The sequence below is a fragment of the Periplaneta americana genome, chromosome 4, assembly GCF_040183065.1.
Source record: "Periplaneta americana isolate PAMFEO1 chromosome 4, P.americana_PAMFEO1_priV1, whole genome shotgun sequence".
In the NCBI taxonomy this organism is placed as follows: Eukaryota; Metazoa; Arthropoda; class Insecta; order Blattodea; family Blattidae; genus Periplaneta; species Periplaneta americana.
In genome coordinates this window covers 88,913,162-88,935,684 of record NC_091120.1, presented here as the reverse complement: position 1 = coordinate 88,935,684, position 22,523 = coordinate 88,913,162, and the positions used below count along the sequence as shown (strand labels likewise).

Sequence of the window (22,523 nt, the reverse complement as noted above, 5' to 3'; positions counted from 1 at the left end):
GGCGTAGAAAACAAGGGTTAAAATGAAGTTATCACCATAATTCAATGGAAACATATAGCAAGTAATATAAAGTATACCCTTCAATTCATTATTGTAACTAGTTTATCAAGTAACCATATAGTTAATTTGTCATCTAATTTAAGTATCTAAGTTCTACATTCTTCTGGCTTATCCATATTTTTCTGCTTAAATTTTTCTTAGATATATAATAATTTCTTTTGTGTTACTATTATATTTTTATGCATTTACTTTTCATCCTATGGTTGAGTGGAAGAAAAGCCTTACGGTCTTAATTCTGTTAGAATAAATAAAGCGTTGTTGTTATTACTCATCCGGGACTGCGTTTGGCCGTGGGTTCGCTTTGGCTGATTATATGGGTGTCAGGTAATCACTTGGAAAATGTTAGGACTTAACTCTCTCTAACATCAGTTCCATCGAAGCTAGGTAACTTCGCAGTTAATAGGCTACAGCTCGTTAAATGATCTATTAAAAATAAGTGTCATATTATGGTCGACTATTACTGCAGATTTTCATTACCCCATCATTACTTTATGTTCTATTAATGAAGTTAGTAATAAATTTCCACCAAAAATTCAGAAAGTTTCTTGGGGTTCTCATTGGTCTGTCTAAACACATTCCCAAAGCACACCAGCTGACTACGCCAAGGTTTGCGATCCCCAATGTTTATTACATGTTTCAGTTTAATCTTTCAATCTCGTCCCTAAAAGACCTCATTTCATGTAGGGATATGTAACGATGTGTATATAACTAACATAATGATAATCAATACTTGACTTTCTGGTTTAATGTGGAACTCTTAAACCTTCCCTAAGCTATTAAGTTAATTAATTTCTTCTCACAAGTTATAATTTTGATGCGAGTAAAAAAATCTTCAAGGTTTTCAGCTTTGCAGATCTGCAATCTACTGCAAATGTACACTGTAACGGGCTATATATATATATATATATATATATATATATATATATATATATATATATATAGGCATTCATAACGGTGTGAAGTCATAATTTCTAAAGTGTAATTGTTTTGTGTTCTTTTTTGTTAAGTTACCTTTGATAACAATTCATTTTGTTTGGATTTTCATTCCTCCATGGCACGTAATGGAGATTCCCGTGACGTAAATGTGCATTATACCACGCGCGATCGAGACTGTCTGTCTGGAACATGATGGCTATTGTTTTAAGTATCTGTTATCGAATAATATATCCGGCATTTCATACTGGAATAACTTTAAATTTGATGGAACAAAATAAGTAATTTATGCAAATCAAGATTTTCAGGTATAACTCCCTGTAAAGTTGATTTGAATAATTCGAAATTATTCAAATCAACTTTACAGGGAGTTATACCTGAAAATCTTGATTTGTATAATATACGTTACTGTTCGTTAACAGAAAACCACAATTTAAGTCACACGGAGTTAGTGTGCACTCGAAGTTGGTTGCTTGACGGTTGTCAGCCCACTTTGAGGTCTGTGGATATAGAGGGAAAAATTGGATCGGTGTCGGTTAGAGTTCCCGAGTAGCTCAGTGGTAGAGCGTTGGTACGTTAAACCAAAGGTCCCGGGTTCGATACCCGGCTCCGGAACAATTTTTCCCTCGAAATTATTCAATTATTCTAAGTAATTTATGTTTTAAGTATGTACAAACTCGCCAAGTTTTGTTTCCTACTTATTGTTAGTGTATATCAATTAAAACACCATTCGTAGCTCTATAGATATCAAGGTTACAGCGTTCGATTTCCTTCCACGTTCGAGAATCATGTTAAATGTGTTAGTTGCTGTCAGGTAAGTGATTCTACGATTATTTTGCAGGTAATGTAGGTTATGGATTTTCTACGAGTAAAGAAATTTTGTGTATTATCCCCACATGAAGAAATCTATCAGCGTGAATGATTGTAACACATGATCATGCATTAACCCGGATAACGTTTTCACTTCGGCACATTACAAATGTACTACTCACGAATCTCATTTGATCGTTTTGAGCTCTGTATTTTATAATTGCAAAGTTGGACGGAACCGTTGATATGGAACATTGAATGTCATAATTATTTTCAATTATTGTCACGTTATTCGCGAATTATACATGTTTGAGATGATCCCCAATGTTTATTACATGTTTCTGTTTAATCTTTCAATCTCGTCCCTAAAAGACCTCATTTCATGTAGGGATATGTAAAAAGTTATGCTGTAGATTGACTAAAAGTTTTTATCTGTTAATCAGATTGCCTTTAATCGATTAATCGACCGGTTAATCGAATTTTAATCGATCTTGAACAGAGTTTGTAAGTCCGGATAAAAACACCTAATTCTATTTTATAGTAATTCTAAGAGTCAAGTAGGGCTCTTACGATACAAAAAATCAATCTTTTACCGTAATTTCTCTACCAGAGTATATACAAATTTGGAAAAATTAATTCATGTGCTACTTTAGACATCTATGGAATGATTTGGAATTATTTTTTTTATTTGTAATAATGAATAAAATTAAAACAAAACCAGTATTATTTTTTTTTTTTAACTATCTGACCTTCCAAGGCTTCCCTATAGACACAGAATAACACACAATTTACAATAATGGTTGTACATGAATGGACACATGAAAAAAATATATAGATAAAAATTAAAAACACAAATACAGATTTTCAATCACAATTATATAATTTAACAATTATGTAGAGTGTTTACCATATAAGTGATTTTTAAGATGGCAACTGAGTATTTAAATATGTTTTGGAAAATTTCGTCTTGAATATCTTTGCCTAGTTTATATTTCCCTTTCCACGTCACAAAAAATTTAGGGACTGTTTCTCGGGACCCCAACAGCAGACCTGTCACTGTGATACTCTGGACGTTGTATTTGTTACGGAAGTGAGCTTTTTGTGTGGGCTACTCTGATGCACATATGGGGCTATTCTGATACAGTGCTATAAATCTGGCCATATTATACAGAGCAATGAAATATGGTTGAAATCACATTAAAATTGACTAAGATTTAGCAACTGTTGTTATGACCTCTTTTTCTCGTTAAAATGTATACAATTTTCTAAACTTTAACACCTTACTGCCAATGCTATAAAATTTCTGTATGCCCGAATAGTTATTTTGTGTGCAAGGGAATAGGTTGAGAAAATTATAATACAATTTGTATTGCTAAAATAAATTAAAATACGTTTCTAAATAATGAATAATGTATTTTCCAAAGTTTTGTTCAATTTTAACATTAAGAAGTAAGATTGTTAATCTAAAGTTGTTAGGTAAACAAGCAAAAATAAGTTTACATGTGTAATTGTTTAACTTTCACTGTATTGTAGGTTCCAACATGTCCATTCAAACATCTCTCAAGATCTGAGAAATTATAAGAGGTAATACATACTGTAAGAGGTAATACATTATTTTAAGTTAGAAAATTGATCAATCTGATCAATTTATTTCATAGTAAAAATAGCCCTTGTATCATATCATAATAGCTCTAAGTGTAGCATAATAGCCTTTCTCATTCATAGCTATAGTAATAACTGCTAGACTGATTAACATTCGCAGCTTTTCTTTAGAGAAAAATGAAATTGACACTATTCTGAGTAAAAGGAAAATTAAAAAATTATTCTAGCTTTATTTATTCAAGAGCAATAACAAAAGTAAGCGAGTTTCAGATCAAAGTTTTTTCAAGCAGCAAAACTGCCTTTTCTTTCCATACATTTATAACGGTGATAATGATTTTTGTAAATTTTGTTTAATTTTGCTCCTTAAAGAGCATAAAATTTACTTCCATAATCGCAGTTTTAAACATTTCAAACTGAGCTTTTGATATTTTTTTAAAGTCTATATCAAATTACTCGACTTGTTTTTACTGTATCACATTATCCCTACTTGTCCCTATATGCTATAAAGAAGAACACATTTTTTTTTGTAAGTGTTTATAATTTTATTGATGTATATTGCAAATGGTTATTGAGTAGCAATTGACACTGATGATGTATACAAGAAGTTTGAAAAAAACTTAGTATTTAGTATTTATTTATTTAACCTGGTAGAGATAAGGCCGTCAGGCCTTCTCTGCCCCTCTACCAGGAGATTCCAACTGTAATACGAAGAATAAAATTATAATTAGTATTAAATTTACAATTACAATTAAAAATAAAATTACAATTAGTATTAACTTTACAATTATAATAAAAATCAAAGTACGAAAAGATTACCTTACTAATTAAAGCTAGATAATTTATCATAGAAAAACAAAGAATATTTTATATTTACTGAATTACAAATTAAACCTAGAATAACAAAATAAGTGCCAGTTTAAGTTTATTTACAGTCACATCTCTTTGCTCCAGCCAAACACGTCAATATGTTGGCAATACTTCACAAGTTGACTCGTTATTTCAGTTTCTTTAACACAGGACACAGATTTCACTATTAGGCGCTCCAACGTTGATTCAGAAGTTGAACTGGAAATAGCATGTTAGTCGACCTTGGAAAGGATGAACATGTTTAAGATGATGTTGAAAATTACTTGTGGCTCTACTATAACTGAACGATTTTCTTATTTTCTTATCGAAATCTTCCCACAACTGTGCACAAATATCTCCACAGCACATAGAATAATATTATGGTCTTCAAATATTGTTGTTATCAAATTTCTCGCACCGTGACACCAAGTGACGGATACCGGCTTCATAGAATCCCTGTGACCTGAGTGTGAACCGATGTTTAGCAGCATTTTGCACTGATTCGTCCTGTGCAAATGTGGCTCCCTTCAGTTTTTTTTTTTTTAATTTGGAGCTTGCATGGAGATAAGTGCTATAAGGTAGATGTGGTACGTTTTCCCAGCGAAACTTTTGCAACTCTTCCCCTGTTCTAACAATGTGAGCTCGAAGTTTGTTATCAAGTAAAATTATTCTTCTTATCAAAAGGCCTGGGCTATGTTGCAGGTGTTTGTGGAGAATAATTTTATGGACATTTCCCTGACTGATATTTAACAATAAACTAAGTTCACTTATTCTCTTGAACAGGAGCTAAATTGATTTTGTCGTGATATTCTTGAGCGCTTACCCTGGTCGTGGATTGTCCTGTGGAGAGGTTCGGCCAGAACGAAACTGCGTATACCAATCCTTTTCAGCGAGTATTCCTAGGCATGTCTCTCTATATATTGAAATCATTGTGCGATGGATTTTAGCAGACGTACGCCCTTCTCCAGTTAAAAAAAAAATACAGCACGCTATTCACTTTTGGTTTTGAATGCGTTCATCTTACACCATTCGCTTTCTTTTTTATTTATTCAGAGCAAACATGACAGGTATGCCAACCACACCTAGCAATAGGAAGTGTATAACCGTTGCTAACAGCCACCGGCGTGGCTCAGTCGGTTAAGGTGCTTGCCTGCCGGTCTGAAATTACGCTCTTGCGCGGGTTCGATTCCGCTTGGGCTGATTACCTGGTTGGGTTTTCTCCGAGGTTTTCCCCAACCGTAAGGTGATGCCAGGTAATCTATGGCGAATCCTCGGCTTCATCTCGCTAAATACCATCTCACTATCATTAATCTCATCGACGCTAAATAACCTAGTAGTTAATACAGCATCGTTAAATAACCAGCTAAAAAAAGCATTGCTAACAATACTCCAGAGCCGAACTCCGGCCAATATTTCTGTTGCCTCGGCCGACTTCCATGTATACGAACCAAATATAGAACATTAGTTATTGGTCATACTAACTGTAAGGTTGCGGTATTCGAACTTGAATAAAAAAATTACCGACAAGTTGGGTGGTCCCCGTATCCGAGTATACAGGGTGATTCATAAGCCACAGTACAAAATTCGTGGGTGTAATGTAGAGGTAAAAATAAGAGTAAAATTTTATATAACACTTTTTCTGAACTTGCTTTATTTCAGAATTATGATGCATAATATATTAAAAACATGGGCCAGTATGGTGGACAATTAGTTAATCGGACCGTATGTTCTACCACCGCGTCTGACTAGCCGACTGTACCGACAGTTTTTGGAACATGAGTTGGGTGGTCTACTTCATGAAGATGTTCCCACTCGCTACACGAACCACCTTATGGTTTATGCACGATGTTGCCCCTGCATATTTCAGTCGTGAGGCAAGAGCGTATCTCAATATTGCATATCCCGATAAGTGGATAGGTCGTGCAGAATCAGTTACTTGGCCAGCCAGATCACCAGACCTTAACCCCCTGGGCTTCTACCTTCGGAGCCGTCTCAGAGCGCTCGTTTATGGTACTGAAATTCCGAACATAGTAGAACTACAGCAGTGAATTGAAAATGGCGCTGAAACTGTGCGGAATGAGTTGAACAGTGTCTGCAACATTCCAAGAGTAGTGTGACGACGATTACGTCACTGTCTTCACCTTCATGGACGTCACTTTATACATGTTTTGGGTAAATGTACTTACGTTGTTTATGTACTTACTTGAATTTGTGAATTCTTTGTTTAGTTGAACTCTGGAAAGGATTACTTTTGTTTTGTTTGTGTTTCATTTGTGATCCCTACTCTGCTGCATAACTCTGAAATAAACAAATTTCAGAAAAAATGCTATATAACAGTTTACTCTTATTTTTGCCTCTACATTACACCCACGAAGTTTGTACAGTGACTTATGAATCAACCTGTATAGATCTAGTGCTAACTCAGCTGGAAAGCGCGTTGTGAGAATGACCTTACTTCGCATGGCATGTGATAGGGAATTAATTCATGGAGGAAGGCAACTTAACTACTCTAAATACATGTCGTTATTTCGTAATGTGGCATTCCAAGTAAGTTTTCACACGCTTTCAGTTAGTATGGGCAGTTAATCCTATTTACTGTGGAGATCTATGCTCGAAGTTTGAGGTGAGGTTTCGACACGAGTTCATTAAGAGTCCTCCGTAAAGTAGAAACCAAAAGTTTCAGAGTTTCTACGTATTTTAAAAGATAATAATTTGTTTTGTTATATTATTTTGGTGAGTGTGAAATCTCTTGACATATTACTCAATGACTGTGTATTAGGAAGCGGTAGTTTTTTTACATGGAAGGTGTGCGGTTACGTTAGGTTTTATTTTGGTGATGTTTGATGTATGGGTGTGGCACGGAAAATCTTGATGGATCTCTCGCTGCTTCTTGGTATAGAAAGTAAAATTCACTTTCGATTGCGTCACCTTCATCTTCCTATAATCTAAATCACAAACTACAACTGATTGAAATGCTCCGCATTGTGCGTTATTGCATTTGTTCAACAACAACAACAACAACAATAATAATAATAATAATAATAATAATAATAATAATAATAATCTCCCTTGAAGATTGAGGCTTTTGGCTCCTTTCGACTTCACTGTTACGAGGGTTGTGAACCAACACTTGACGTTCCCAAATAAAGGGATTGTCTGTCATGTGGCCAGCAGTGAACAAGATTACTGTTTAAGACAACATAGCTCACATATTTAACAAGGAAAACACGCTCACGTCTAATGAGAATAATTAGAAAGAAATCCATTTCCATTTCGCAGACTGAAATTGAATCCAGATCTATTACATTTGAGTATACTGCTTGAATAATAGCGGGGAAAGACCATAATTTTTAGATCTCAATATCGGAAAAATGTAAAAAACAAAAGTATTTTATTTATTTATTTATTTATTTATTTATTTATTTATCTGTTTATCTATTTATCTGTTTATGTAGTTATCTCTTTATATATTTATCTATTTGTCTGTTTGTCTATTTATTTATCTGTTTATCTATTTATTTATCTGTTTATCTATTTATTTATTTATAAGGCCTTAAGGCCATAAGGTCTTCTCTTCCATCCTACCAAATAGCACATATAAATACAGAAAAGAAATACAAACACTGATGAAAATAATACAAATTAAATTAAAGCCCTATAGAGGGTCAACAGGGTCAAAAGAACACTATAGAGCTCCAGAGTTTATAAATAAGATTGTACGGTTATAATCAAAAATAGAAATTTGTTTATAGTGAAAGTGCGTTATTAGAGAGATGAGTAGAGTAAATATGAAGGTAACAGTGCTTGCTGGACCTACTCTCACCCTTTTTTATGTCTTTTAATCTAAGAATTATGTAATTTTTGTTTCTTTAATTTCTGTATAATAAAATTGAAGAGTGTGATCCCAAAAATCGTTCAGCCCATTTGGCTATTTCCATGATTATGATTATGATTGAGACCTCTATCCTTATATTTTAAGCTTGTTTTCTTCGAAAACAACGACAATCCTTGCCTACAAGTCTGTGTTATTGTGCGTGTCACTTGAAAACTCGCTCTGTCCGTAGACGAGTGGGTAAAAAAATAGCCCAATCCTTTCATAAAAATGGAATTGAACGCGTTTTTTGGGATCACTCTCTTCAATTAGATTTCTGGTCATTTTACTAATTGAGGTGCTCGGGCGTAAAAAATGGTAACGGACATTTTGGTTAAAAATGAGATATATAGCGTATAATATAGTATCTTGCATTGTGCGTCTAATGCAGTAGTTAGTTTTCCAAATTCTCAATATATGGCAGAGGTATACAGATTTTACTTTCCTGGTAACTATACAAACTAATGCATGTAGAAATGTTTGTCTACCTGTAACTTCAAATCAATAAAACGTCCCTTACCATTTTTTACTCCCGAACCCCTCAATTAGTACGCTGAAATTCCTGCATAAATTATTTTAAGACGAGGAACTTCAGGATTCGGTGGGACAGTCTTCTTTGTTTTACTTTCTCCTTATATCAAATATAAAGGGAAAGTATTGTGATAGTATAAAAATTGATTTTCAGATTTCCACTGAAATAAACGCATTCAGCATACTTGATACCGGAAAGTTTCTTGCTCATGACTTCTTTTTGTGTCCAACGATTTTTCTGAACTATTGGACATATTTTGTTCATATATCCTGGATACATTATTTTTAGCAAACAAATAATGGATCTTTATTTCAAATCTAAAACACTCAATGGAAAGTTACTGCGAATGACATGAAATAATCAAAGTGATTTTTTTTTTTTTTTTTTTTTTTTTTTTGTATTTCGTAGAATAAATGAAATGGTATAGTTCGTAACGAAGGAGAAAATATTTCTACAGAGAAATTGTCATGTATAAAGCTATTTCTATTCTTGGTTGTATTTTTGCCTATCTTCATCCGCCTTTGGCACAAAAGAATCATCACAGCAAAGTGTAGATATAACCATAAGGTCATTATTTCTTAAGTATTGGCATATAGTAGCTTTAAGCCTTGTTGAAAGTTGATAGAAATAATAATTATTTGTTTCACAACGTCTGTCTTAACGACATTATTTCACAGTGCTACTGGTTATTTGACACGGTAGAAATATACTGTGCATAGTGTCATTGCAAGCCATTAATATGTCTTCACATCTCCATCACTTTCAAAAATAGAAAAATGATATTTAAAATGGTTATATTAAATTTTATATTCACTTGTGCAGAATTAAAATGTCATACAGTATATCTACTTAAACAAAATAATTGTGAATGAAATGAAATATTTTACTTTTGGGATTATAAAGAATGGACGTTGTATGCAATCCTGAAAAATAGTTTGTAATAATATTTTTACAATTTCACCGTAGTTTTGTATGAATACAAATGATATTTACCAAATATGCACGTGATCTTTAAAATAATTATTGGTAACATTTTCTAAGAAAATGAAAATAAATGTTAAGATATTCTCTTCTTTCACTCCTTCACGTTCGTCCTGCTATTCCTATCTTTCTTGTCCCTTCTTTCCTTCGTAATGTAGCCAATTCTCTTGTCTTCGCACCCCATTTTTTTTTTTTCAAAATTCAGTTCTTTTACTCTTAATTTTACACCATAACTGAATGAAATTTAAACTTGGTGTGATTTCTTCCTTATTAGTCAGTGTTGAGTGAGGTAGTAACTTGAAGTAGTGTAGGATAAAAAAAAACGTTAATTATGAACGAGATGAAGATGAGCTTGAAATTTCATCGGTGAAATTTGGACAGCACTGTGATGATGATGATGATGATGATTATTATTATTATTATTATTATTATTTATGAAATCTGCCATGGTTGTCCAAGTACGCCACTGTGTGTTGTGTCGCACGTGTCAGAGTGCGGGCGGCAACTTGCCAGAGTTGGCTGATACATTATGCAAATCGTTCCCTCTCTCTCCTTCTCAGTCTTTTCCTTTTTGTCCACTGAGCGACGGCAATATGCGCGTGAGAGAGCAGTGACAGATTGCCGCAAGTCACGCATGACATGAGTCACAGAAAAAAGAAAACTCGAAGTAATAATGTAAAGAGAGATCATTAGCGTTTTGCAGCAACCAAACGCTTAGAGGTCACTGCAATTATTACAATGCCAGTAGGCCGAGAGCCGTCCTGTGTGCCATTGAGGTGTGATTATGTCAATGGAAATGTTCTCGAAACATTCTTGAACTGTGGTGAGGCACACCAGACTTCAGTTATCAGACTCGAGCAATCATCTAATTTTAATTGATGATGTCTCAGTATGGTTGTTTTTTTTTGTAATTATGTATTGAAATGTTTCTTAATAAACAGTTAAAGTAATAATTCTCTCCTTTCAACACAGTTCGTGTGACCCCGCTAATGAAAAATATCAAAAACATTTTGTTTTTCACTTTCACTAAGAAAAATGCTCAAGTTTGTTTTGTACTTGAGCATTTTTCTATAATGAACTTCCCTCTGCCACTTTTTGTTTTACACTCCTTTCAAGATATTATTCCTCTGACTGAGGTTCTGGCTGATATGTACATCTATTATCAGGCTGTACATCTCACTTGACGATGTGTCAGAGGAAGAACAATTGTTTATATGCATCTGAAATCTGACTAGTGTAATATGTAGCTAGCCGGCGATGTATGAAATGGAGGGGAAAAGGAACTGGCCACCCTACCCGATTATCTCTTGGCCTAGTTGCCTCGTAAGTGGTACCTTGTTGGTATCACTTGTGAGATCCAGACCTGTCTTCGGACAGTTGACTAAATAACAAGATATTATTATTATTATTATTATTATTATGATTATCATTATCATTATTATATTATTATTATCATTATTATTATTATTATTATTATTATTATTATTATTATTGTGGTGGTGGTGGTGGTGGTGGTGATGGTGATGATGATGGTGTTGGTGGCGGTAGCAGTAGTAGTAGCAGCAGCAGCAGTATAAATTAATCTGTGAAATGATCAGACAGTGGATAAATAAGTTAAAATAAAACAGTGCTCTTTGCCGATGATCAGGTGATCATTTCGAAAATTGAAGATAATATACTAAAAGGATTATATGAATTATGTAAACTATTTAGTCAATTTAATTTGAAAATATCCGTCGAAAACGAATAATCCCAAGCCTGACCGGGACTCGAATGCTGCCTACGTGACAAGTTGATGATATAGACCAGGGTGTCAAAGCACCTGCACTGCATGCTGTCAAGAACCCGCACAACATTTCCTTAAGAGCGATGATTGTACTTTATCTTACTAAAAAGTTAGTCTTGATGAATTCATATTGCTTGTAGTATGAGCACGTAATACAGGCGCTTTGACATCCCTGGTCTAGACTACACAGCCATCCCAGCGATAATGATTTACTGTACGAATATAGTAATTGAATTGAAAATATGGATGTTTAAAAAATGAAATTCTAGCAGAACTATTGCATAGATGAAAAATGAAGATATTACAGTTTTTTGTTACCTCCCTTTAGTATAAAGGCACTCAAATGTCATTACACTCTGTATATTTTTCAATGGTCCGAACGTAATAATGTTATCATAATGTGTCCAAATATAGACATTTATTTTTATGTTGTGAAAAATTGTATTTCTGGGGTGACAGCACGTGTATGGCGGAATTCATTACTCCCGATGATAGGCATTAACATAAATTATGATAGGTAGAAGCGATTTATGACAGAAGAGGAATTGCTTATCGATTTTGCTGCACATCTCCCTTTCATTTCTCTTGTAATATCAATTAGTTTTTTCTATTCAATGATATGCGAAAGGAAATCACGTGCACGTTGTAGAAGGAAGTGTTTTTAAATGTATTTTAATTCTTAATCCGATTATTGCAACACAGCAAAGCTTATGTAAACCATTTTCTTGTCTTTTATGTGACATATCTTTTCCTCGATAGAGTCAGACAGATTTATAAAATGATAGACCGATAATGCCGTTCGGTCGTGGTTTTATAAATGATAATTATTTCTGAAATTCGATTATTGAATATAATAGTGCATTTGTTTGTACAGTAGTTATTTTTAATTCCATGCTTATAGGGCATTCTTTTACGAGTCTTTAAATAAGTTTCTTACTAGAACATCTCAAGCAATTACATTGGCCAAACTCCCTTATTTTTATAATTTCAATGTGATTTCCAAGTAAACTATCACTAATCAGGATATTATGAAATAACACCATGTTTAAAGAACAAATAGCTGAATAATATGTGAAACTCTTTTGGTTTTAGTAGTAGCAGCAGCAAGAGCAACAGTAGTAGCAGTAGTATTTCTCGACCAAGGCCAGTGGAGTCCTGCAGCCCGGAGTCGTGGCGCTACTGCTCCTGCGTTCGTAATACCGCATTGCGATAGTTCACATTACGACCGCGGCTCTACTCGCCTTGGTCGAGTAATAATAAGAACAGTAGTATTTATTTAATGGCTTTCATCTGCAGGCGACGCTGATATAACCTCTGCAGTTGCGAGCGTCGTTAAATAAAATATAACGTTTTTTTTCATCTGCAGAATTCAACGTACACGTTTAATAGCCAAATTAATGATACCTCGAGCTCTCTATTAGTCACAAGGTTCTTTCGGGTGCCGTAAATCTGCGACACGGGCCTCCCAGATTTGCTCCCTGCCGAAGGAAGCCATGCTGAAAATTTTATTATCCTTCAAAATCAAGTGAGCCTCTAATCCAGTAATAGACATTCGTATGCATTTGCACTGCGTGCAGCCAGTGCTTTCATTCTCAACCACTGTTCTGAACATTGAGAAGGACATTGATGGCAAATCCAATCTACAGTGTCAATGATTTTAGCAATATTACGTTTTAGATAACTTACTATTTGTGTTAACCTAATATAATTGACAAATCTGTACATTTTAACCTGATTTTATACTATTTCTTCTAAAACTTTTAACCTGTTTTTGTGATTATCTGGTGATTGTATATTTATTTTTTACTTTATTCTTACATTTATTCATATTGTAGTAGCCATGTATTTATATATATACTCTGACGTTGTCTGTGGCTGTAAATCGCTGAATGACATTAAATTCATCTGTCTGTCTGTCTATCTATTTTTTATTTGGAAAGCTAATTTTCAAAGATATTGGCATTTACACCCTTTTTATATCCAGTCTTCAATTGTTTTATACTTCGTATAAAATATATAAAAATAGTTATAGAAAATTATGTTATTTTGTCTGCAATAACGAGAACCTAACATTGCTCCTTCCAGAGACGATTAGTCTTCAGACGAGTTTTCCACATCACATATTTGTGAATGTAGAGGACTGCTTTGCGTGACGAATGAAGTACAGCTTGACAACACGCTAAGCATGTGGCTGTGGACACGTTCAGTGGCGTGCAAAGCACAAATATTATCACGTAGAGATACACAGTCTCCCTTTCCATTAGTCGTGTAAAGTAGAGTAAATCTAGCAAGAACAAGAAATATAAAAACTATGTCCGCTTGATCACGCACTCTGGAAATATTTTAATAGTTAGATTTGTAGCGATTCTTTCGATGCTTAGTGCCAGCGATGTGTCAGAATTGCTGGAAGGGCGATTGAAGGACGAAGTTTAGTAACTGTCTATATTGTGTTCACATCTCCTACTCAATTTTGATTGTACAATGCAAAAGAAGTGAGTTTCATGTCAATGACTACTGTGCCATGAAATAAAAAAGCTCTTTTACGTAACAGTGTCAATCGAACTTTGCGCAACCACTATTATATCACCTCTTTGCAAATTCACAAGTATCCTCTAGTTTTAAAATTGTTACATCAAATTGATAATTCCAGTTCAAATTACAGACAAATTTGTCAAGTGATGTTTCCAAAATTTGCTCTCCATCCCATCTTAAAACTCTGGCCACACCACTGATTGAAGATACTAAGAGTTTTGGAAAAAAAAGACAAATTATCTTGGTACTTATGTTACTGAGTGTAGGATTCTATCAAACAATTATTTGTAGGTCTCTACCCAAGTGACTGCATTGTGAATTTTATCAGGAGAGATAAGTTTTATTTCCAAATGTTTTTCATTTTTAGTTCCATTAACAATATATTCTTGAAATTAAATTAAATTATTTTCAAACATGACTGTATTTAAACCTCACTGAGACAACAGAGAACGTTAATTTTTTTTTTTTTTTGCAAAGATTGTACAATTTTACATTTCATTACAACGCTTAGATTATTACCCTTCAAATAATTATGCAGTATTATGAACTTTAGCAAGCCTGAAATAATTTTATTATCAATTTTTGTACATCTAGATTACACAACTTTTAACACTATATCACTTCGGAAAACGTATGCGTGTCTTTCACGTGTTAAATTTTACATTACCTCGTTAACATGTTTCAGCCTATTATCGGCCATCTTTAGAACTGGTTGTTGCTGGTCTTGGCGCCTTTTATTTGTGTTTCCTGTGGGAGTGTGTTTGTGTAGTGTAATGTGGAGTCAAAGAGTGTGTGTGTTCTGAAATTGAGTTGTGTGTTGAGAATTTCATTTGGATGTGTTTTTGTGTGTCTGTATATTTCATATTGTTCTAAGTGTTTAGTTTCTGGCTTTTTGGTTGGATGTGTAGAATTTCCATGTCTGTGTTGATGTCTCTGTAGATATGGTTAGCATTTGTGATGTGTTCCACTTCCACATATGCAGAACACAACTCAATTTCAGAACACACACACTCTTTGACTTCACATTACACTACACAAACACACCCCCACAGGAAACACAAAAAATGGCGCCAAGACCAGCAACAACAGTTCTGAAGATGGCCGATAACAGGCTGAAACATGTTAACGAAGTAATGTAAAAATTTAACACATGGAAGACGCACAATACGTTTTCCGAAATCAATTTTTGGATAAATTAAACACCATTGTGAACTTGACCTGGCCAGAAAAGAAAGTATGGGTAAGGTTCTATTTCTAATTGGTATCCACTTCGATTTCGTGACCATTTTACAAACAATTTAAAATGACATTAAACTTCCTGCATCGAACAAACCTGATCTATGAATTCATTTCGGTATTAGAAAACACTCCTTTTCTACGAATTCACAACTCTTCTAATTATGACGCCATACTGGATCATATGGCATACAGGAAATATATGTTGTCATTCAGCTGTTACATTACATAGGCCTACATGTTTCAAGATACCACTGTGCACTTGTATAGTTTATATGGTACTGTTATTTCGAAACTGTTATTTGAAACGTAGAATTTTCAAGGAATTGAAGCAGTTGATACTGTTACGAGAAAATAACTTTCTCTATCTCTCGTATGTTGTATAATTTTTATATGAGTAAATCCACTACTTTTTTACTGCTTAGGATTCTGTTTTGTTGTATTGTTCTTTCATTCTGGCAGTAATGCGACTATGTGAGCATTCACATTTAACTATTGTGAATGTTCACATTTAAATACATTTATTTAAACATAATTTCCGTTCCCGTTCTTGTTGTCATTTCCGTTCCCGGCTTATTGTGAACCAGCCTTTAGACGACTATGCTCGTAGATCTTCACATAGGCCTACATTTTGGGAAAACAATGTTTCACACGAGACTCGAAGCCACGAACATGGTTTCTGCACAACATAAATAAAACACCGTGGCCAATCACTTCTCCTATGAAATTTTTCTAAGCGATATATAATGAAGACATCTTCAAGCATGACATAATTATTATATTGAACCATTACGGAGGACTTTATTAATTATCATGAAGTTAAAAGTTTCATCAAATTGGAATGTAGTATTCTATTGCATGACGAAGGAGCCTAAGGAGACATATAATTAGCAGTACGAGGGAATGAATTTTAAGCTGTCATCTTTGAGTAGAATAAAGCATTATTATATGGATATTTAACCTTCTTATGATGGAAGGTTTGTCGTAATATATGTAGCAATTTATTTACAGCAATGGATATAAAGTAAAAATATGTCACAGATAGGATATCACTTACACGATGTCATTGGGGCAGCAGGGCATGGTATTTGTGCGAAAAGTATTTATAGTGTGATATAGTAGCGGAATATTCAGACATTATCCCCATACACACTTGATGATTAATGGTGAACATTCATGGATTTATTTTCTGTCAAAATGCTTTCGAAAACTAGAACAGCATTTATCTCTTGTGATAAAAGTAGAAGTAAAACGCAATAAAATTCAGCCACTGAAGAACGTCGTTTCATTGGTGTGGGTTAAGTTCTTAAATAATCCAAGTTTCATTTTAGTACTAGTAAAAAATTTACAATGATCTTTTCTTACTGTTGTAATGCTGTGAAGTAATTTATTCTCCTGAAAGTAATGTCATATCTGTCTAATCACAGGCAAGTTATTTCTTTTCAACAACTTAAATCCAATATCAAATGAGCCGTTCAGAGTAAAAGTGGTGTAAGTCAAAGTTGGGAATGAGGTTTAAAGTAAACATTCTGTAAAATACAGCGCAAAGTAGCAATTAATATGTCCTTCTTGCTATCCACTGACTACTAATAGTTTAAATAAATTGAATATTAATTGCTACTTTGCGCTGTATTTTACAGAATGTTTACTTTAACCCTCATTACCCATTTTTTACTTACACCACTTTTGCTCTGAACAGTTCAAATAATGGTTTTTAAAAGCTCTTTATTTTGGGGATCCCGTCTGGATTAATATTAACAAAACCAAACTTTATGCATTGTATGTGATTCATTCACAGAGGAAATTTATGAACTAAATTGCAAACTGAATTCTTCACAACGTCGTCAACTTGTAATAAAGTATTTTCTGAACTTTCCTTTTTCTTACTTTGTGTTTTAAACCAGTTTCTTAAATTTATCTTCTAGATTCTGTCATCTGTGAATTCGAAGTTAATTTAATAAATTCTGTCCTCGCAGGTTTAGGATATTTATTTACAAAACATTAGACAATTTTTAAAACTATTTGCTTCTCATCATTTCTTAAAGAGTTCCCTTTTTGAATTATTTTCTTACTAGACCGGTTTCAGCATCAGTCATACGTGTAATAGCACAATACCTTACCCCCTGGAAAAATATTACATCCAAATTACAATAAAAATATGTGATAATATACCGAGCAGTAACTGCGTAATATAAGACGTCATGTCTTGGACTAGCGACACAGAATGAGCACTAGTTCGTGTCCTAATGGGGGAAAAAATGTTCTCATAAAATCTCTCCAAGTGTAGGAGACCGGTGTCGACCTAGCATCGTAGTGAACTTGGAGAGCTATACCTAGTAAGTGGCAGAATCAGGTTTCGTAAGCCAACTGTATCGTGTTGACCATATGTTACCTGTGTACTGGTTGGATGATCATTCAGCCACCGGCGTAGCTCGGTCGACTAAAGCGCTTGCCTCTTGATCCAGAGTTGTGCTCGGCACGGGTTTGATTCCTTCTTGAGCTAATTACCTGACTGAGTTTTTCCGAGGTTTTCCCCAACCGTAAGGTGAATGTCAGGTAATCTATGGCGAATTCTCGGCCTGATCTCGACAAATACCTTCTCGCTATCACCAACCCCATCTACGCAAAATAACCGAATAGTTGATACAGCGTCGTTAAATAACCAACTAAAACAATATATGTTAGTTCACCTCTCTACAGAAGTACGTGGACGTGAAGCAGCAGTGGACCTTGGTCCTCTATTGCCTGTAACAACAATTATGAATTAAAATCACAGGACAACAAGCACACACAAAACATTGAGCGATATGAACTCGATATGAACTATAAGAGAACTGGTAACGCAATGTCAGTGAACTATTGCAGAATCACGAACTCAGATATTTAACAGGAAGTTATGTTCAATTACGAACAACTTACGAAATGAATTTGGTATATTACAGTAATGTATACTAATAAAATGAATGAAAAGAAATGGTCTCATACATACGGAGTAATCAAATAAATTGTATGAAACCCTAGATGGTTTAATCTTATTAAGATTATGAATTTGTGTATTAATAGTTATAGCAAGAGTATCTATTTTTCGTTATAATTATTATATTTTTTTGTTTGCTGTAATTATTCTAACAATTATTATATATGCCCAAATTGCTCGACGGAAACAACTTTTGTCAGGTTTACTATGCTGCCATCTAGTTCTTAAATAAGGAGTGACGTCATAACGCCCATTTGAATTGCATTACCGACTGTACTGCCATCTCGTGTTCGTTTACTGCGAACGGGTGGCGATCCTGGCGGTTGTTCTCTTCAAAGTGCTACCGATTTTAACATAGGGATGATCAATCTGTAATATATGTGATCTGGGATGAAATCTATACAAAAATAAATAACGGTATCTAATTAATAATTATCTATTTCTCAAACACTGTAGGTTCCATTTCGTAGATTTAGAGCACTTACAAGTTCTTTGTAGACTACTGAAAGAGGGCTCCTGGCAAAATTTGTCGGTCATTTCTCATTTCGACGCTGAATAGGCTCTGCAGTTGAAAGCGTCGTTAAAATACTACTACTACTACTACTACTACTACTGCTGCTGCTACATTTTGCATAATGGATATCCATCTTTAATCAACATAAAGTGTGTTCCTTACCAGCATAATAACTTTCCACCCAATCAACACAATCCAAGTCCCAAAAGCTGGATGCTTCTAGCTCAGTCGTTGCTGTTTCTGATATAGTTCATTCCTATCGATGGCTCGTTTTATTAGTAAGTTTGATGAGATACGTATTGAATTACAAAAGTTTCTTTCCCTCCGAGTTTAAAAAATCGTATCGCAGTGAATTTAACTACTGCCTGAAAGATGACGGGCTTTCACCGAAAAGAATGGATTATATTTCGAAGAACGTTCTGTTTCTGTTATTTAATTTTTCGTTAAACATTATTTCCATGTATATTTGTATTGTTTATCAATGCATACAACTAAAGATTAAATTTTGCGAGGAGGCTAAGGTCGTGGGTTCGGATTCCCCACATGGCTCTCTGTTCTTGTAAATGTAATTTCCTGTGTTGTCTTTGGTGGAGGTCTGGCGAAGTGCTGAACCACGTCAAAGAGGTCAAGCCCTCACAAGAATAGTGTCTATGAAAGAAGTGCCTCATATCACGAGAGTCCCATCGAGTGTTAATTGTAGCATTAGATCGAACAAATTTTCGAACATGTACAGTATTTACGAATATAAGAAGGCCCATCCCGAGCTGTAGTTGGGAGGAATAAGAAGTTACTATTGTATAATTGTAGACAGAAATGTGTTATTCCTGTTTCCTTATTATTTAAGTATACATTTCTTCCATTCTTTTCTCTTTTGTGAATTAGCGTACTTCATTAAGGTTATTTTTTGAGTTTCGATCTGATCACTGCGTTTGTGAATAATAATCCGTTTTGCTTTACGCCTTTCTGTTCGTTCGACTTACCCGTCATACATGGCGGCCAGACAAGTTGCCGCGATCAGGCACAGACTCTTAATCACTCTAGTCTGCGATATACAGAAATGGAATATCTGCCGGTCACGGTCGTTAATTGTCTGATGCGAGGCCGCAACTTGACACGAAATAAGACCGCACAGGTCCAGGTAATATGGAGTGCTTGACAAATGCAGTTAAATCTGCGTCAAAAATTGTTACATACTTTAGCGGTATGTAATGTTTACTGAAATAAATAAATAAATAAATAAATAAATAAATAAATAAATAAATAAATAAATAAATAAATAAATAGACAGACAGATGGATGAATGAAACATTCGTCGAAAAATATCTACGGAGTTACAAAGTCTTCATTGTTACTGCTACAGAAAAAAAATGCTGTATGTGGTGTTCAGCTATTGACACAGTTTTCAGCCCTTCATCACAGAGAAGCTCGCGTTGGCTCGAGAATATTCCAGGTTGCTCACGAATGCGTTAATGTAATTTCTCAAAGTTATTCATTGACCTTCAATGCACCACAGTCGTTAAATGTCACCAATATTCTCCACATTCTTCCCATTTGATCTATAAACTTCAGTGGTTGAAAAAAGGCTGTAAAGAAGTCTTGGGGTTCGTTAATACGAGTTTTCAATGATGATGATGATGAACTGAGATCCTGGCCAGGGGTTATCAGATACTCGACTGAGGATGGGATCTGACTCTGTCAGGGCTGAGACATCGGATTCATGAATGCTACTCAAGTCACTTGTCGGACTTGGACAATCATCGCATGCATAGGGCGCATAATGGGCCAAAGCAAACATGAGTACAAGGATCCGTTCCGATTCCAGCCCTCGAAAAGCCAAGCCAAGTTCTTTCACCAAAACAATAGGGGACCCTGCAGGACAATTAACTAGACCTCACAAACATGTGGCATTCCAGAGGGTGTACAGAATCACTCTAAAGGTATCTTTGCAAAGATAAGAAATGCTGGAGAGTCAAATGGCGTACTCTGTCCTTAGCATAAGACATGAACACATATAAATGAGAGTATTGTCCTTCAGATTCGATATACTGCAGCGTTTTCCTACTCTTTCATCAAATTTAGGAAAATTCAGCTTTGAGGGAATTGTAATATGTAGGTACAAAAATAAAAGTTATTTTTACTTATGTTAGTGAATAATATGTATCGTCAAAGTCTGTAATCATTTCTTCGGGCACTCTTACTGCGAGTTCATTTATTTGCTTACTTATACATTCATTCATTTATTCATAAATTTATTTATTTATGTGTTTATTTATTTATTCATTCATGTAGACATTTATTTATTTGTTTATTTATTTATTTGGACATTTATATATATTTATTTATTTACTTTATTTATTTATTTATTTATTTATTTGGACACACATATATATACATTTATTTATTTATTTATTTATTTATTTATTTATTTATTTATTTATTTGGACATATATATATATATTTATTTATTTGGACATTTATATATTTATTTATTTATTTATTTATTTATTTATTTATTTATTTATTTATTTATTTATTTATTTATTTATTTATTTGCTATAGTGAAAATGTTAACATACTTTAATAAGCCATTAATATTTAAGCGACACTGAAATGTACATATAAAAATAAACATGACAAAGAGATTCAATGTGTATTCGAAACTTTCGGAGTTCAGTGTTGGTTCCCATAGTAGAGGTTTTTATTAGTTTCGTCAGTTTCTCCAGGAAAATGTTTTGACAGTAACTTCACCTACTATCACTTTATTCCAAGATTACAATAATTGTAATAGCTTGACAGTCTTACAGAAGCTGGACGTTAAATAATACATCATGTAGATATAAAAACTAACATAGATGGATGATAGTGAACATTGGTTGGTTGTTTAATGTGCTGTCAATGTCACTGAACAGTGTTTCCCTTCTCCTCTTTGTGCCCCTCACCATGTGGGTTTAAAAATACATATCCCGGACGTCGTACGATAAACGCTACCATTGCTAGGGAGATTCATTCATGTTGCAGTAGAAACAGAAACACTTTCTCTTTTCTAGACGACTACGTTGTAATGATGTGGTGTTTTTTGCCCACAGCAACACTTCTGAGTTAATTTTCATTAGGTTTCGTCCAGTTACATAAACGGAATGCGGAGAGAGAGAAGCCTAATAATAAGCCAGGGTCACAGCCGTGGCCCTTATTCAACATCGGAATAGTCAAGTTCAGCTATTTTTAGACAGAGAACTTGAGGGAAGGGATAGGTGCAGCGTGTGCCGCTCGGCTTGGCGATGGATTTAGATACAAAATAGCACGAGGAATATTCGCAGTTGCGTGAGCGGGCCTCTTTGACATACCTCTTGTCCTCGGATCGTTAACGGTTAAAGTTGAACCTTTTGTTGTTTGCTAGACCCATATCCTCCTGAGTTCTGAGACATTCGTTGTCTTCTTTTTAAAGTTCAATGTAATTCTTCTACACTTAAAAGAAGTCACTGAAATGAGGAAAAATGCGACTTCATTTATGAATGTTATGTTTGAAATAGGTGAACGTAATTAATTTTATATTAATTCACATAAAATATACCCAGCAGTACTATGAAATCAGATCGTTGAAAGAGATGTTGTAAAACTGTTTCTTTTGTGGATATTAGTTTGCTTGTAAAAATGTCCTTAGAAATTATTAAAAATCCTGAATTATCTCTTCATACCTGTCTTTTAATTGCGTGACAAACTATTACCTAAAAGTACATTTTTAGACTTAGTCTACAGAAAATCTAAGTTTTCACAGAAAAACATAGACCTTTTATTTAGTCTCATTTCCGTAGTGGCTGGAATTACGTCAATTTTAAAAAGTAG

The 22,523-nt window shown here is 34.2% G+C and overlaps 1 protein-coding gene across 1 annotated transcript in view; it reads left to right on the top strand.

Annotated features, from left to right (window-relative positions):
* LOC138698030 (uncharacterized) overlaps positions 1-22,523 on the top strand; it is a 181,121-nt gene that overhangs the window by 106,417 nt on the left and 52,181 nt on the right. The window lies entirely within an intron of this gene.